Source organism: Egretta garzetta, unplaced genomic scaffold (genome assembly GCF_000687185.1).
Source record: "Egretta garzetta isolate BGI_Z169 unplaced genomic scaffold, ASM68718v1 scaffold178, whole genome shotgun sequence".
Classification (NCBI taxonomy): Eukaryota; Metazoa; Chordata; class Aves; order Pelecaniformes; family Ardeidae; genus Egretta; species Egretta garzetta.
In genome coordinates this window covers 54061-72691 of record NW_009260506.1, presented here as the reverse complement: position 1 = coordinate 72691, position 18631 = coordinate 54061, and the positions used below count along the sequence as shown (strand labels likewise).

General features: G+C 39.6%; 1 protein-coding gene across 5 annotated transcripts in view; it reads right to left on the bottom strand.

Annotated features, from left to right (window-relative positions):
- Positions 1-18631, bottom strand: part of NCOA3 (nuclear receptor coactivator 3) — an 80649-nt gene that overhangs the window by 48157 nt on the left and 13861 nt on the right. For 3 of the 5 annotated variants that reach the window (XM_035900123.1, XM_035900127.1, XM_035900128.1), the window contains exon 1: positions 18140-18191. The gene's annotated coding sequence lies outside the window, so the exon portion shown is untranslated. Of the gene's footprint in view, positions 1-7352; positions 7598-18139; positions 18192-18631 lie in introns of those variants that run through there. The other 2 variants (XM_035900124.1, XM_035900125.1) reach the window with 2 other exon arrangements.

The following is an 18631-nucleotide window of genomic DNA, read 5'->3' as shown; positions in this document are numbered from 1 at the left end:
ATAATAACTTACAATGTTCACATTTTTTTTATTTTAAAAAGACACACTTTTTACAGACTAACTGTCCATTACTTAGAGTTATGATAAGTAATCTAAATGATCTTTCATCAACCACATTGAGCACCAGTGTTGCAAAACCAGAACAATAACTGCTGAAAGCAGTGGCAACTTATCTGCTAGACTTAACTACAAAAATTGCATTACCTGTAGCAGTGTAAACATCAAAATAACATCCTTCAACTGCAAAAGTGATTATAAGCACTAATCAGAGCCAACTATCAAGTTTCAGCAGAATACAAAAGCTCTTCAGATCTCTTATGTTATGGCATAAGAAAGAATACAAAGTACAAAGAAGTCCTCTTGCACATTCAATTTACAGTATTCACTGTATCTGCTCTGAAACCAACATTGGTGATGCGAAATTAGAGCTGAACAATCAAGGCAGAAAATCTAATGAAAAGGCTGTAACCCAAAATAACTTGCCTATTAATACCAGCAAGAACATACATAGTTCTGAAGAGTAACATTTGCATGTTCTGTTTCAAAATAAATATCTAACATTACATACTTCTTGATGTTATAATCCTCATACCGACATTACAAAATAGGTACCTTCAAAGAGGCAGATTAGTAAATATATCCCATATTAGCATGACAGACATATAAAAAGGAAAGGAGAGGTACTAAGAATGACAAAACCTGTCAAATTAAGGACCACAGTGCACCTGCTACTGACCAGGGAAAACATCCTGCTAAATGGAAAACCGTTCATTTTAGTCATAACTGGTTAAGTCTTAAGTTTTAAAGTATTACAGAAGATGTACAATAGTTCATTGAGAAATTCTAAAACTTTGTATTAGTCTTTAAATTATATATTTCCTTCTATCCTCACAACTTCTAGGAAGATTGCTAGATGATTTCATTCATTCTAAAGAGAAATCTGTCACTTAAAACCAAAGTGAAGTTTAGTTTGGATGAGAGGTAAACTTCATCCATATGTCATGGAAGAGTTAAATGCCACTATTCTATGAATGATAACACTGCCTTGGATTACAGAGAGCCACAAATCCTGCAATTTTGCAGTAAACACCAAACAGTTATTTTTACTGCTTTACGCATCTTTCCTAGGTCTCAATGTTCTTTAAAATTCAAGGATCTTTGCAGATCTCTGGATAATGAGTGGGGATTTCTTACTAGCTTTGGGCAAGCAAAGGGGTTACCACTCACTACCCTGCCATTACTGCATGGCCAGCTACTCACTGACAAATTGCTCGTTATTAGCCACTAAGATAACACACATCGCAGTGAAGCTTTTTAAGCAAAATGAAAACTGGTGTCTTAAAACATCATTCTGCAAACTGCAGTGGTTCAGGATTGACAAATAACTGTCACACAGTACAAGCAGGGCAGAAGTTCTTCAGTTTCTCATCAGAGATCCTAAGAGTACTAAAAATTGTCTTAGGTATGCTAGTTTATAGAACAAAAAAAAAAAATCTTTAAAATATCTCTTAAAAAGGCTGGGTTTTAAACGATTGCACTTCAAAGATGCACTGAATTAAGTTTCCTAAAGCAAAGATGAATTTTGCTTTTACAGCTAAGCAAGTCAACATTTTCCTAACTTTTTGAGCCAATGAATGACTAGCAGCGTTCAAAGTTTCTCAAAAGCTACCCTGAAACTTTATGAAACTGTTAACCAAAGAACACTATGAAGACAGCATGAATAGTATACTAGGTAAAACAGCACCATTAAACAGTATTAATCTTGCTCTGACAGACTATAGAAGCAAGCAACAAAGAGAATTCCAACTTAGAATGCTTTACTTCTCACAAGATCACAAAAGATTTCTGCATACCCTGGAAAGACATAAATAACATTTATATTATATACACATAAAATAACAAGAAAGCAAAAGATAAGGGTTATTTCCTTCAAATAAAGATAGCATTTACGGCACTAATGTCTTCATTATCAATACCTGTTTGCCACAGAAACATAAAATTCACCATGCCGTATCATATCAGACCCTCACCTTATTCAGTACTGAAAAAGGGTGAATCTACCAAAGGGAGGTTTAGCTTCCAGGAATCAGTAGAAAACTAATCCATACCACAGAATACCCCTGTAAGTATAAACTCTGCTAACTATAAATATTCTCCTATTAAAAAATACAAAATGTTTTTAGTATACTAATAACTTGCCTGCTATCATGTGCCTGCTAACTGTACCAGTGATTTTTTTATCAATTTCAAATGGTTTTGCTTTTCATTTAACAGGATGCTCCCATTGTCCTCCCCATAAAACGCACAAGACTGCAGTCTCTCCCTGTGTCATGCTCTGTTATTCAGCCCCTGAAAACCTCAAACATGTATTCTCTCTCCAAACGTTCTATTCTGCCTCTTAGATCAAGCTTAAGCAAGCTTCACAGCGATCTTAATTTTCTTCCCTTTCAACTTTAGAGTATTTCAGAATAAGATTCCTCTGACTGAAATCCTCAGTTCTAATCCTGTCACAACAACATGAGAGCAGTGTTGACACAGGACCCAGGAGGACAACATTATATAGGTGGTAGAGAATCAAGGTGAAAACACAAATCTGGAAGAGAGATAGAAGTGCTTTTCCTACTTTAACTGTATTGTGGAGAAAAGAAGGGGAATGACAGCTTTTGAAATAGCAAATCACCTAATGAATATTCTATACAAGATGCTGGAAAAAGAGAAAAAAAGCATAATTGAAGTTATCAATATATTCAATATATGTAATTTTAAAGTATTAATTCAAAATTCCTGAAATTAGTATTAGTATAGAAATGTTACTATCTAACACAGGTATTTTTCTTATGAACAACAGTCATAAATCAATTAAGGGGGACACTGTGACCATCACAGAGCTTGCAATTCCCCTTCCTCCTCCATTTGCATAGCCAGGATAATTCAGTTTTGCCCCCTCAATTTAGAATTACATTAAATAGGCATTAAATAAAAAGCAACATTATTTTTCCTACTGTAAGACATAAGAAATTCTTCCTTCAAATAAAATAAACGTTCTGTAATTGTCCATGTTCAGTACACACAGCCCTTTTTATTCCCTAGGACAGACAAAGCTTAGCACTTGAAAAAAATTTAGATAGGCATCACTAATTTTCCTATTCTCTATCACATCACAGCCCTGAGGATTATTATGAAAGAATGTTTACAGTTGTCTGTTCTAGCGCTGAAAATGGGAATATGTTTGAGTAGTAACATCCAAAATGAAAAATCCTCACCCTCTATTTTCACAGCATCATTACCAAAAGACTACAGTAACATGTGGAGCCAGCAAGACAAAAGACATACCGGTTTTGTTGGCATGTAATTTTTGCTCTGAATCTATTTCTGTTTGTCAGATCCTTGATTTATCAGGACATTCCTATTTGTACCTTGAGAACTAAAACTGTCTACTGTAAGGCTTACAGTATTGTTATTATAAGGATTATTGTGTTGTGCTTTTAATTTACTTATCTTGAAGAAAACTGCATTTCTACTGCCCTCTCATTGGAGAGAGTGAACAATGAGCACCATGCAGTGATACATCATAAAGAATTTTTGATACCACAAACTGTAAAGTTGATCTCTGTTGTTGCTTTAGCCTTCCAGATCTAGACTTCAGCAGACTATCGTAAGGATGACTGCATACCACAAATGAGCGAATGCAACAGTTATGGAGCACTTCAGCCAATCTTCTGTTTTTTCTTCCTCCATCTGTTCAGGGATGTGGTCTCTCTACTATTTAAAATTCATGTACTGCTTTGAGAAATAGCCAAATAGGCTATACTGATTATCATCCTAAAGGCCAAGTACTATATGATCAATAAACATCAGAAGGAAAGTTTAGAGAAATCAGACAAAATAGGATGGATAAGAAGAGCTTTCCAGAACACACACACAAAAAAAGCTGAATGTGAATGGCAGAGAGCATTATGGCTACATTAGCATGTGGAATTTCTTTGAGCAATCCTACCCCCACCCAAACAGCCTAAAAACAGTTTTAAAGTATGCTGGAAATAAAGCAGACTCCTCTAAAAAGACTACAGGGTAAATATCCCAGTCTGCTACTTCAGTAGAAATCAGTAAGGAAAGCTACTGTCCACTGTCCCTGTGGCCTGAGAAGACTTCAGCCTACAGCAGAAGCTAGGAACAACCTGGCTATTAGGGTACATCAACCCAGAAACATTTATGATCGACAGCTGTATAGATAATGCAACCTACAGAGATTATAAATGCATAAAGTCCTCTCGCCTGTAACAGCCAATCCCTGTACTTACAGCATTTCTCAAGAAAGTGCAGGAGGCGAAACAACTCACAGCAGGAGGTCTGCTTCACTGAGATCACACCACTTTGCTCTATCCAAAAAACGCTATGCTTTCTACATACTGGTTTGTATATTAAAAGAAAAAAAAAAAAGTAATTTCTTAAACACCAATTCCTGAACTCCAGTGCCAGAGAAACAAGAGTGTATGTACACATATGCTTAAAGGAATCAACACGTCTGCAGCTTAACATTTTTTGCATCTATTCACCTTGCTACATCCCAGTGGAATGCAAAAGGACTTAAATTATGATGCTTGCAGAAAAGGTGAGAGAATGAATACGTTGATTTTTTATTTAATGTCTTTTAAGAAGATGCTGCTATAAATCTGCTCCAATGCTAGAGCAAAACTGGACCTGAAAATTTGTTGAAAGTTTTGAGGAGCTCTAGATCTGATCAATGTGTTTCTTAGAAAAGGTAAGTCTCCATACTAACACAGCTCTTCAAAGAGGGATTTACATTCCAGAAACCCCACCCACTGTTGTTGCAGAGGACCAGAAGTTCACTCCTCACTGGAGATCTGCAAGAAGGATGCAGACAGGACAGCTGAGACAAACCTACTGAGGAAGAAGCAGAGAAAAAGATGCTTATTGCATCCCATGATGAAACACAGGGACTGCAGATAGGAAGTTTCATCACCAACTGAAACAGAAATAAAAGCAGAAAAGACAGATCCAATGGTAAGGTTTTAAAAACAAACATCTTAAGTTCCAACTACTACAAGTCTACTCTTTTTCAGCATTTGTGCCAGGATGACAGTTAGGAGCCGATTTAGGGGGAAGTGGCAAACTTTAATGCTAGATGCCAAAATCCAGCTCACAGTACAACTCCAAAGCTAGGAGCCTAAGGAGAAATAAGCCCAGAAATTTGAAGCATACAACAGAACTACTGATGAATTTTGGAATATAAAATAGTTTTCAAAATTCAGAGGTTGTGCTCTAGAATTTCCTCTAAATCTTTCCATCCTTCAGTAAAACATGACAATAGGAACTGCTTACTCTAGATAACAAAAAGAATAGATGGAAACACCTTGGCATCTCATTCACAGTTTGGAAACCGTGGGGGAGGGGGGGTGTGGAGAAAATTCTAAAAGGGCAGTTCCAAAGCAGCAGATTGCAATTCCCCCCTGAGGAAACTGGAGAGATGTAACCAACCTCAAAATCTACTCTGAATAAACACAGAATAAAACAGTCCGTAGTTTGTTTTCAGTTTGTGACTGCTCATTTAATGCTTTTTGGTTACCCCTCTTTGTGGACATTTTCATTACAAGTAAAATTTACACTAGTGATTATCTCACGATCAGCAGTTAGCTATCAAGAATAATCTTCCAAAATACTCCCCCAAAATAGGATACTTTTAAGTTACAGAGTTTCCAAATCGGGTGAAGTTTGTGTTCCTTTAGCTTGAGAGTCAGTGTTCATTTTTTGCCGGTTTCCCACCCTACCACTAGCATATGCAGTAGTATTTTTAGAGATCACAGATTTCTAACGCTAAAAGGCACGTGCACCCAATGCTACCACAGTGCAACCGTGCAACTGTGCAAGAGAAGCCTTTCCAATAGAAACATTTAAATGACACTTCAGAAATAGAGTTCACAAGTGATTCTTAGTTCCTAGCGGTTGTTACTCACTCCTCTTGCCTTCAGAAGAGCATTTATTCCCTTTCACTGTGACAGGCGGTATGATTTACAGCTCCAGCGCAGCTCCGCTGCGAAGGCAGACGAGCTGCCACGAAACGGACGGCGAGCAGCAGGCAGGACGCAGGGAGGACAGAACAAAGAATCGCAGGGAGTGGGGAAAAATAAACTCTGTAATAGCTGCTGCTTGAGAACACTAGCTGGAACAAACAGGCAGGCCACCAACTATCATTACAAGCGCATGTTTCTTTTGCAGTTGCAAGGAGAACTGCACACAAGAGGGGGCAGGGGATCTGCCATTAATCATATTATATTCATTGTTCCCTTGATGCTGCTGGCAATGCTTCAGGAGACTCCCTTGATTCCCAGATAAAACTGCAGTGAGAACAGCAGCACTCCGAAAACAGCCCACCCCGAACCTTCACAATCTCGTCCTGGTAATCTAACGCTGCCGTAAACCAAACACTGCGCTGCTTATTGAACTGAATTTTTTTAAAAATCCAAATCACAGCCGCTGAGGGTTCCTCCCCACTTTAATCTCTCATTAAGAAAATGAACACGCTGTCTAAATCCGATGAAACTATTTGCAAGAACGAGCCACTAGAGAGGCGAAAACATCAGCCTGAAGTAGTGAGGAATCAAGTTTCTCTGGTGAGGAAGAGTTGTGAATGTTATCTCCAAGTCAGGTGCTGAGTGACTCCTTGATTAAGCGGCACTTAACATTCAGGAGCTTCAGGTCCCAGCAAGAAGAGCAGGCCGGTACCTGCGCCGGGGAGCGGGGGAGGGAGAAAATGGCAGCTGATGCAGCCGAGTAACCGAGTCAGCTCCGCTTCTGTCAGTGGCAGACAGACATGTTTACGGGGAGAGAAACGTGGATGAACCACATCTCGTATTCATACTTCACTGAAAACGTAATGCTACTTTAATTTGTCTGGTTTGGCAAAGCTACAGAGGGAAGGTGACTTTTCTTGACCACAGATATTTTTGATTTTTTTTTTTTTTGTGACAAACTCCACATAGTATGAAAGTGACACTCTAATCAGGTCCAGAATTTGTTAAGAGTCATCCTTCCTAAATAAAAATTCATAACGTTGGCTACCACGGGCCCCTGACACTCCACAAGTTGGCAATGAAGCCCAGCTGGCAACGGAGTTCAGCTGGCACTACTTGTCCCCCCGACTGAACAAACGTATTCTTTTGTTTAAAGAAGATAGCGAAGAATAGAAAACCAGTTACAGCTAGGTAAATATGTATTTAATACACCGAAATAATGAGAGATTTCTACCTCGGATTTCAGTAAGGAGCAGCCGCTTCACCCCCCCCCGTTTGCGGAGCGGCAGAGCCCGCCGCAGCAGCGCCCCCGTGACTCACCCGCCCCTCCCCGACAGCCAGCAGCACTTCGGGGGTTGGTGTTTTGTTTTAACCACGCAAAACACATCTTGGAAGTTGAAAAATGGACTCCTACTTGTTTACTGATCAGACCTCTAGAAGATAGCTGGCCCTGGCAGCTAAGACACCGTCCAGCTTCACCGTTAGCCGGCCAGGCACGGCCCTGGCCCTGCCCGCCCCCCGCCTCGCAGGGGCCGCATGCGGCACGGCACGATCACAGGGAATAAATACAGGAAAAGGGGGGGACAGCGCTGCGCGCTTGGCGAGGGCAGGCGCTCCACCGGCGCTGCTACAGGGTCAAAAGTTTACCGTGGTTTCAATTTCACCTTTCCGCAGCGAGGCAGAAAAGGCCCTGCCCTGCCCTCTCCTCCCCTCGCCCTCCAGGGGCGTACGGAGCAGAGCCCCCAGCAGCCTCCCGGGCGTTGAGCGTTCCCTTTCGCGTGAAAATGAGGGGCAAGGGGAGCTGCGCAGCAGCAGCACGCCCTGCGTCAGAGGCTGAGCTGCAGAGTCACAGAATCACAAGGGTCGGAAGGGACCTCGGGAGGTCATCCAGTCCAACGCCCCTGCTAAAGCAGGGACTCCTAGAGCATGTTATACAGCACTCTGTCCAGGCGGGCTTTGAATCTCTCCAGAGAAGGAGACTCCACAGCCCCCCTGGGCAGCCTGTGCCAGTGCTCTATCATCCTCAAAGTAAAGTTTTTCCTCACATTCAACTGAAACCTCTTATGTTTCAGTTTGTACCCACTGCCCCTTGTCCTGTCAGTGAGCACCGAGAAGAGTCTGGCTCCATCCTCATGACTTCCACCCTTAAGATATTTATATGTGTTGAGAAGTGGGTTCCCTTACCCCATTTTAGTCGAAAACCAGGTCAGTAATTTAAGGGGTAGGACAGATACTAGGCAGTATCAAAGCAGTGCAGAACTGTGGAGCTGTAAGTGACAGCAGTGAGATTGTGCTGGCAAACAGGAAAGACTGACCTTGCGAAAGGGGAGGGAGGGAGAAGACCAGCACAGAATTGTCGGAAAGGATTCGGAATGCGCAGTCCAGAGCTGCAGTGATTTACTTTGCTTCATGTCAAACGAGGAGTCGGCATTGCCCTGACATAAGGCTGGGCAGCCCAAGGAGTACTGCTGCATGCTGTCCAGTCCCCACAGCACCGTTAATAATACGCTGCTTCAAGATGTTGACTTCAAAACAAGTCATCCTCTGTCTACTCCAGGAAGGATGGACATTGAATTTGTGGCTCTTACAGACAAACATGTTCAGCTCTTCACAGTCTTGCCCAGGAAAACAAGTAATACCTAGCCACAGAAGCAGAAAATGGTCTGGACACAAGACATTTGTAATAGATTGTCTTGCTTTGGCACAGAAAAAGAAGATGCATCTTAGTCTCCACTCTTTTTAAGATCACAGAACTAGAAGAACAACATAGAACAAGCTTCTTGTTCCACTGTATGCCTCTGTTATGGATATGCCTCATTTGGTACCAGGTTCTGTCATCTCCGAATCAGTAGTTCTGGTTTAAAATTTTAATGGAGATAATTATAACACAAGCTTTCCAGAGTCAAAATACCATCACTAGCAGTGTAGTTGCATCTCAGGGACTACTGACTCGGTGAATCAGTACATGGTGGGGTATCCCAAAATCTGTGCTGGGACCAGTTTTATTCTCTGGGAGACTGATGAAAATGCTGATGACAGCAAATACTGAGTGACACAATCTATGATTGTGCTTTGGCATCCACTTGATCTTGGAAAGTCAGTGTCAACTACACTTAAGCACAGATTTATCACCTCCTCATTGGCCTTGCAGACTACAAGGAAAAAAGGACTAAAGCACTCTAAGTGAAGATGTGGATGAAGAGTTCTCAGTTTGGTGCAATAACAGACAATATAATATGAGGCAGCATGAAGAGAAGTGGGTAAAGCATGCAGTTAAGGCAAATTCAGTATGTTCAGCACAGCAGAAAGGGATAGGGTTACACAGAGATCTTGAAGTGCATGATTAACAACTCTGACTTGATCCCTAGGAAAATGGCAAGTCATTGCGTACATTTGCAAGGTAAACAACATGGAATTAAACCATCCCAAAACTGGCAGCAGTCACGTCAGGAAACACTTGAGAACATGTATGTTAGCATATTCAGATTTCCAACACACTGCAGAAAGAATGACAAGAGTCTGACTATAATTGTGAAGAGGAAGATGACTAAATAATGCCATCAACATGCAGGAGAGGTTTATGCTGAAGATGCCAGTTGAAGTAGAACTCAGTTTTCCAAACCCTGAAACCAACCAGATGGTAGATTGTTCAAGATAATGTATATGACAACCTAGGGGAAAACACATCAGTCAGGTGGCAGCTATTACTAATTCTCCAGAAAGATACAGTTTGAAAATTGGTAAATTATCTTACACAGAACCTTAAAGGCTTTCACAGCACTTTGTAATGATGAAAAATACTCTGGTCTCAGCCCTGTGTAGATCCTAAGGAAGGATAAAGACAGACACTCTTACAAACAGCTATGTCAGCTGAAAATACTGCCAAAAATCTTCTTGTTAATTCACAAAATAGTTTTGGGCAAAAAGATAATAATGCAAAACTCCTAAAGCCTGCTCCAGGAATAGTCAGCCACTCAATTTAAGAGCAGGCAACAACAACAACAACAAAAATTCCAGCTGGTAGGTAAGGTCAAACAGTGATTTCTTGAACAGGCACAGGTAGATTCCTTTCTCAATCTGTGCAAATAGGCATAACAGCTCAATACAGCTACTATGAGGTTAAGTTCAATGCCTTAAAAGCTGCTAACAAAAGATGCAGTAAGTGATTAAAATACATCAAGTCAGAAAGTTAAAGACATCATGAGAATCTTAGCTGATTGAGATCACGCCCTACTACCAAGCTTTTCTACCCTAGTTCAAAAATGGTAAGACACCAAGGAAAATGCTATCAAATAACGCTGTATTTTCATAGTTTAGCTAGGCTAAAATACAGTTTTGCCAATAGTAATTTAAAACTTAATTACATATATATAAAAAGCTATTTTCCTCTCAGTAAAAAGAGCAGTTTGTTTTTGTTGTTTTACCTTCTCTAAATACCATGTCATTTTAGAGAAATTCTTTTCAATTGAGATACCATAAATAAATTCTCTTTTTATAAGATGGCCTCATTTTAAAAGAAAATGGATGCTATAAAATTTTACATCAAGTCAGCATGTTACCAAGAAGCTTTTCTGTGTTCTGAATTTGATTAAGACAAGCCAAGGTCACTTCCTGAAAGATGCCTACCGCTGCAGCTGCAAGCAAGCTAGAGTCCTCCGAGCTCAAAAGCTGGGGGATGGGAAGACAACACAAGCAATTTTTAACACTGTCTCCAAAAATACACTAATTACAAAACTTGAATAGTATTTAGAAGCGTTTACTAGATCCCCAGATAAGTAACCTATTAACTAAAATCTGAGTCTGTATAATCATGTTTTCAAGAAAAAAATATTAACAGTGATGCACCAGCATGTCTGCAAAAAATTAATAATTCTGAGGACCCTTTACTAAACTTTATGCAATTCCCTTGAAAAATGTTGGTTTGGGGTTTTTTTGGTTTTTTGGTGTCCCGTCCCCCCCCCACTATGTATGTTTTATTATGCAGCTCATGAAGCTAGTAAGAGACTGCCCTTGAATTAACAGCATGTCTCAGTCCTACTGAGACTGCAAGGCTCCACCCAATCTACATAGTGTCCTATTCTGAAGCCATTTAGGAAAAACTTATTTCAGGAAGGCATGCAAGCTCTTTCCAGAAGTCCACAGCATGCATTTTTCCAGTTTCTGAAGACTATACCTATTGTTTACAAAACCAATTAGAAATTAGTTGTGTTTACCTGTAGTTTTTTTAAGTAATTTTAAAAACATGCCACATTTGCATTATGCATGAGCCCAAACAGATGTAGTTCCTTCCATTCCCAGGCACAGTTAAAGCTTACAGGTTATGAAAATAAGACCCATACCAAACAAAAGAGTATTAGTTTTTGCTTTTTGTGTGTAGAAATAAAGATTCTACAATTTGGAGTACCATACGGGGAGGGGGGAATGAATAGATTGCTGAAAAACATTTAAAACCACACACTAATAGATATTTCCACAAGGGCAGGGGCCCCAGTGACTTCACTTATGAACACACACACACACACTCAATTTAATGTACTTCATCTCTAGAACAGCCTTGAGACACCCAACATTGCAACTCAAGTTTCATCCTGGGCTAAAATTAGGAGGATCTACTGAATGAAAGTTAATTTTGACAAACTGGTGCACTAAAAAGAAAAGAACATTGCTGGTTTCGGGTGGGCACCTTTGCCTGAAATAGAAAAATACACTAAAGCCTATCATTACCTATGCAGGCACAGCTACATCTGTGGTTAAGGATGCCTAACATTTTCCATCACAGAAGCCTCTTCTAATTCTTTAATGACTGTCTCTCACACCCCTCAGAACTACTTTTTGTAGAAGACTTGCATAAAATCAGTTCAGACATTTAAAGACAGAGTGGAGAATTCAGTTGAACAAAATATAACCTTTTATTCAGTCCAAGAAGTTAAAGCTGTAGAAGATAAACTGATCAAGCTAAACTTGCATCTTGCTGCTCCAGTGAAGGTATCTGTACAGATGGTAAGTGCCTTTAAAGGCACTTGAACATGCTCAGTTTTGTTTTAAACCACTTGCCAAGAACCTCAAGTATTTTATCTAACCAAGTAAGCTTCGTCACTGCACAGCTCCTCCATGCTGACAAGACAGGACATGCTTTATCGCCATATTATAGAGACCAAGAGCAGCTTCTCTATAAACCTGCCAGCTAGGAAGCAGTTAAAGTGCCTGGCAGCACAGCAGGTAGTGAGCAGGGACATTCTTCTGGGTTACATTGCCCCACCCATACACAGCACCCACAAAACAGGAGGCAGCAGCACTTGGGTCAAGGGCTTAGCAAAGGCCACCCTTCCCTCCCCCCCACTTCAAGATCCCAGTTGAAACCACTGATGGGGGTCTCAGCCAGGAGTGCCAAGACAGACTGTGCTCCTGCCCCTCTAGCAGCTAGCCCATGTGGAAAGCATGCTCCATCCAGTGACCAAAGCGGTGTCAACCTGCTCTGTGGGATTCCAGATGACAACCTTGCTGGCAAACAGAGCAGAAGTCTCCTTATGGCAAATTATACTATATCTTCCATATGGTTTTTAAAGGCATACAAAAATTTACACTGAAAATATTAAGGTTGTGATATCAATTCAAAAAACTAAAGATAGTATTGTCAACTCAAACTCTCAACACTTCTTTTAACCCTTGTTGCACACAATTAAGTACACTGCTGTGTACCTGTTTATTAGACTGTACGTTGGACTGACCCATCAGTTCACAAAAAAGACTACTATAGATATACTTACGTATCATCTCCAAAGTGCATTACAATTTCAGCAACCACGTTTGCTTTACTATGCAGTGATGGATGATGGTCTCATAAACGGAGAGCTGAAGTCTGTCAAGGACCTGTATCCTAACTTGGCCTTTGCCCAACGTGGGTACATAAGGAGTTTCAGTGACATTCAAATTAGGACACAGGGGTTTTTTTCCCTATGAAGAGTAAACACTGATATATACTGTCTTACGACAGATCACAGCTTCTGATTAAGAATATTCATTTAGAGCAGACTTTAAGCTGGCATTTCAATCACTGATTTAACTGTTGGAAATATTTACACCCATCAGTAAGGAGGGGCACATGAGTGGGAAAGAAATATAATCCATAAATCGTGTTGACTTGCCTGAGGCATGTTTTGCTAGTCAGCAGATGCAGTACTTACGGACATTTATTCACGCGTTTGCACAAGAACCAAGCTATAGAATTAATGTCAATAAATATATTTTACACTGTAAAACAACTGGTTTTAATCAAAGCTCTGGATACTTTACCATTTTATAAATGTAGATTCATAATCTGAAAAAGTGTTTGAGTGCTATGGGGAGAGGGCAGGGGGGAAGGCAGCTATCCATTAGGTGTTCCCATATTACACATGCACAGACTTACACAAACTGGCTTCAATGGGAGTTAAACGCCTGGTGTGTTACGAGTACTGTCATGGTTTAACTCAGCCCCACACAGCCGCTCGCTTCCTCACCCCCAGTGGGATGGGGGAGAGAATCGGAAGGGTAGAAGTGAGAAAACTGATGGGTTGAGGTAAAGGCAGTTTAATAGGTAAAGCAAAAGCCACATGCACAAGCAAAGCAAAACAAGGAATTCATTCCCTCCTTCCCATGGCAGGCAGGTGTTCAGCCTTCTCCAGGAAAGCAGGGCTCCATCACATTTAACGTTGACTTAGGAAGACAAACGCCATCACTCCAAACATCCCCCTCTTCCTTCTTCCGCCAGCTTTTTATGTGCTGAGCATGACATAGAATCGTTTAGGTTGGAAAAGACCTTTAAGATCATCAAGTCCAACCATTACCCTAATCTTGCAATCCCACCACTAAACCATGTCCCTAAGCACCTCATCTGCCCAGCTTTTAAATGCCTCCAGGGATGGGGACTCAGCCCCTTCCCTGGGCAGCCCATTCCATATGGTATGGTATGGAATATCCCTTTGGTCAGTTGGGATCAGCTGTCCCAGCTGCATCCCCTCCCAGCTTCTTGTGCCCCCCAGCCTTGGCTCTGTCTAAGCCCCACTCAGCAATAACAAAAACATCCCTGGGTCATCAACACTGTTTTCAGCACAAATCCAGAACAGCCCCATACTAGCTACTATAAAGAAAATTAACTCTATCCCAGCCAAACCCAGCACAAGGGCTTTTGAGAATTCTACTTGGCATCTCTTTTCTTCAGACTACTAAAATAGATGTGGGTGGGGTTTTTTTCACACATCCCCTTTACTTTTAAAATTAGATCTTGTTATCCTGTGATCTAATAATAATAAAAGGCCTGTTAATGAAGTTTCCTGAGTTTTTGGCATAACTAGACTCAAATTTGAGAGTACAAGATCAGAGACTAAAACCAAAGGAAGTTACCAAAGAAAGGAAACAAAAATAGTTTAAATTTTCCATACACAGTATCAGTGCTTACATATAATTTACTTCATTGTAAGGAATAAGTACAGCTACTTAATAAAAGGTGACATTTCTAAAACACAATTTGACCTTGGAAGATGGAAATGTTCCTAGCTCAATGCTGTAATTAAAATCTGATTAGGTTTGAGTGTACACAGATATACTCAGCACGACTGCTGCAAGAAGTGTTCGTTTAGTTCAACACAAATGCTTACCATTCAAAATTGTCTATCTATAGTATACCAATCAATCCAAGCATTTAATTAGTTTAAAATCCCCTTTCCTCTATTTTTTTTTTATACCTTACTATATATCATATTCATAGTGAGCAGAGCTTAGTAGAGTGCCTTCAGCTAAACTGCAAAATAAAGGCAGAACAGAATCAGTCCCAAATTAGGTTAATTTGTCTCTCCACAGTCAGGTTATCTTGTTATATTTCAGCTGTTGTCCATCCACTGTGTACCAATGGTTATAACACAGAGCACCTGCTAAATTTACTGCACAAAGCTGAAAGCTGTAACATTATTTTGGATGTCACTGGTAAACCCAAATCTTAGAGGAAAACACCCCAAAGGTTGGTGTCTTTGTTCAATGCTATACAGAACAGAAAAATAGCACCTAGAGAGAGATCACAGATGGGAAAGTCACAGAGGCTCCACCGAGGCCTACAACAAAAGGGCAAGAGACAAGGTTTACTACCTGTAACAAGTTAAATTTCAGTTTTCAAACAGTGGTTGAACACAGGAAACCAGTTCCAGACAGCCTGTGGAATCTCTGTCCTAAAAGACCTTCAAAACTTGACTGAACAAACTCCTGACCAACCAGCTCCAACTTTGTTCCCCGTGTCTGGATTGATGCTAGCTTCATTTCTCTATGAGTTTCAGTAACACACTGTAATCAGACAATTATGTACTACAGCCCAATGATAAACTGGTACCATTATAACAATGGGCTAGTAAGACAAGAGAGTACTTTACAACTCATCTACTTTGTCTTAATTTTAAGATGTATTATTATTATCACATTCTTTTTGGCATTGGTTTAACCAGGCATGTTTTATTAATCTCATGTACTCTTTACATTTTGCATGCATCCGTTAATACTCCCATATTTACTGGACAGAAAGTATGTATTCCTGAGCACAACATTAATTCCTACCATCAAGGATTTTTTTTTTCCATTCATGAGAAAAAGCAGCATGCTTTTGAATAAGGCTGTCAATGCCCTCTGGATTTCTTTTTTTTTTTTTTGGTCCAAACTTTCCTATTCTTTACAATTTCCATTACATAAAAACCTTATGCTTCTAGTTTTTCTAACGTTCTATTAAAGAAGCAATACCTTCACTTTCATTAAAAAGACATTTTTCAACATATATCACACTAAGCTCACTAAGATTCCTGGAGCAGACAGAAAATCAGTTTTGTTCATGACAGTTTTTACGCAAATGGCACTTTTCAAACACTGATGTTTATCTGCAGAACTCTCCAAAATGACCCTACCATCATTAGCATAGAAATTCCAAGTAATTTTAGGAAGATTTGCAGCCATTCTGGAAATTAGTACAAGAGGTCAGTGACTGCCAAAAACAGAAGAAGGGATCACATCCTCCCCCTTCAAGTGCCAAAAACATTTGTAATGTTTTGTTTGAGATCCAGTTGCTTCCTTGTTTGCAGATAAATGGCAAAGTAGTTGTGTAGTTTCACAACATTAGGAAGCAATTCTGTGTATTTTTATATAGTGCGCTGGAGGAAGTGCCAGGATAGAGCTGTTGAATTTTTTTTAATTTTACTTTCTTATGTGCATTGTGTCTTTAGTTCCCATACAAGTAGACTGACTGAATTCATACTGTATTCAATAAAACCCCGAGCTGGGGAACCACTGTTTGAGCATTTGCCTGCCAGTAAGACATCCAAGATGCATCCACCACAATTTAAACAACTCATGTTCTCTTTTACAAGACTTTAGGTCATTCTGTGGTTTAATTCAGAGTTGAACTTGACACTAAGCTTTAAAGCTAGTATTCAGCCACACCTCTGCACTGGGAGGTTTTAATATTAGCATCTGGTAAGCATATCAAACATGGTAACTAACTGATTAGCACCAGTCATGCATTTATGTCATACAACCAGAGGGTATCAGCTATACAGTGTAGTTGCTTCAATGTGTTTTCTTGTCAATAAACACCACACCGCATTTGTCCAGTTAAGTGACCTTCTATTACAGTACATCACACATACATGAAACTCTTGAAAGAAAGGGAAGTTACGTTTAGGTATACTGCAGTCAGATTCTTATATTCTTGGGCCCTGTCAAAATTATTAAGTTACTCATATTGTCTCTAGGCATGGCATAACTTTAGTATTTTCTGTTTAAAGCCCACTAAGCATTTTTATTGTATTTAACAGCCCATTTAAAGTTCAGAAAGCTACAAAACCTTACTTACACTTGAGCTTTCACCAGTAGGGAGCTTACTTTGTTAAATTCTCATATAGATGAAGCCTATAAATAACAGTGTACATACACTAACAGGATAAACACAGCATACCATGGAGGAAACACAAGAAAAGAACATAAAAAGCTGAAGTCTGATGTCATGAATTCTGTCTTACAGAATAAAAATAATGTGACTTGGGTTTTTTTCATTGCAAGTAGATTTATGACAGACAATATGCCTAGACAAGTGTCTCCATCCAGTCAGGAGCAAAAATTATTTATCCCTTATCTCCACCACATACCGTTTACCTCTGTGTGTCATCTGTCTGCAAATCATTGCTTAGGAACTGTAAGATTTTAATGAGAATAGCTATCTGAAACAAAACACAATCTTTTCTGTGCTTTGAAGAGAGCATTCTCCAAAGGTTTTCCTTTCACTCTCCCCTTTCATTTTCTTCATTTTGCTTTAACCTTACCTTATTCTAGCCAAGCCATCTCACTTGAATTTTATTTCAGGGCACCTGCTAAACTGCAGAGCAAAGAGGCTCATCTTATCACAAGAGATTACTCTGAAGGAGGTAGGTACTTCCTTTCTTGAGACCAAAATCCCACTGAATGGAATGTCCAGACAATTTATGAGTTTCACTACTCTCCAGCAGCAGGTATAGAGCTTGACACGTTAATCTATTTGAGTACTGAAGGCTAAATTGGTTACCCTAGAAGTTATGACAAACAATCAAAAACAAAAACCTACAAGTGATTAGCAGCATATCCTCTCTGGGCCCAAAACAGGTTTAACTAAGAAATCCCATTTCATCACCATTGTTTCAAAAGAACTGTTATGAGCAAAGTATTCACACCATCAGTTATTTCAGAAAGAAGAAAACTCTAGTATCAGTGATACGGAGAATTAAAAACTAGAGGCAGACATATGCACAGAAGGATGCTACCATGCTTCTAAAAGTTGTGGGATGGCAACATCCTTTAATGGCTCAAGTATCCCCCGAAAGCCTATTGGCATTAGATGTTATCATACATACCAGGCCAGGTCATACCATGCATTTCCTCAAGTTCAAGGGAGGTAGAGAAGAGCAAACTATACACAATATTAATATAGAACATAAGAAAATACCTTTACTTTTCTAAGGGAATTGAAATTATTTTCTCCTTTTTCCTAACCCCCTAAATATCAATGTTTTCTCTGCATCAATTATAGCTATCCAGGGCTACTTTAAGTCAAACAGAAGACTTACCTAGCACAATGTTCACTTTCCAACAGAAGCCAGTAGGGATGCCTAGAAAGAAAAGGGTAAGCATATGAGTGTGTTTCAGCATACTCTCAAACTTTACAATCTACAGCTCAGAAATTTCCTGGTTCAAAAGGACTGAGTTTCCCAGCAGCTGGATTTCTATTCTACATAAGTTTCTTTCTGAACCCATGAAAATTAATACAACTAAAATACTCTGTGGCAATCAGCTCTGCACTGAAGCTCTACATTATGTGAAAGTATCAGTTTTTTATTTTTAACTCTGCCATCTGATAATAAGGAGGAGGAGAATAAGTGAAATGACTAAAGAGGAAAACACTTTCTTCCTCTTGATTTTCCATGACACTTGTGGTTATTTTGTATAGATCCACCTTGTACTCTCAAGGCAAAAAAAAACCAACCAAAAAAAAAAACCAAACAGATGGCAAAGTACTGGCAAATTCTGTTTCTCGTTAAAAAATTTTAGCTTTGAAATTT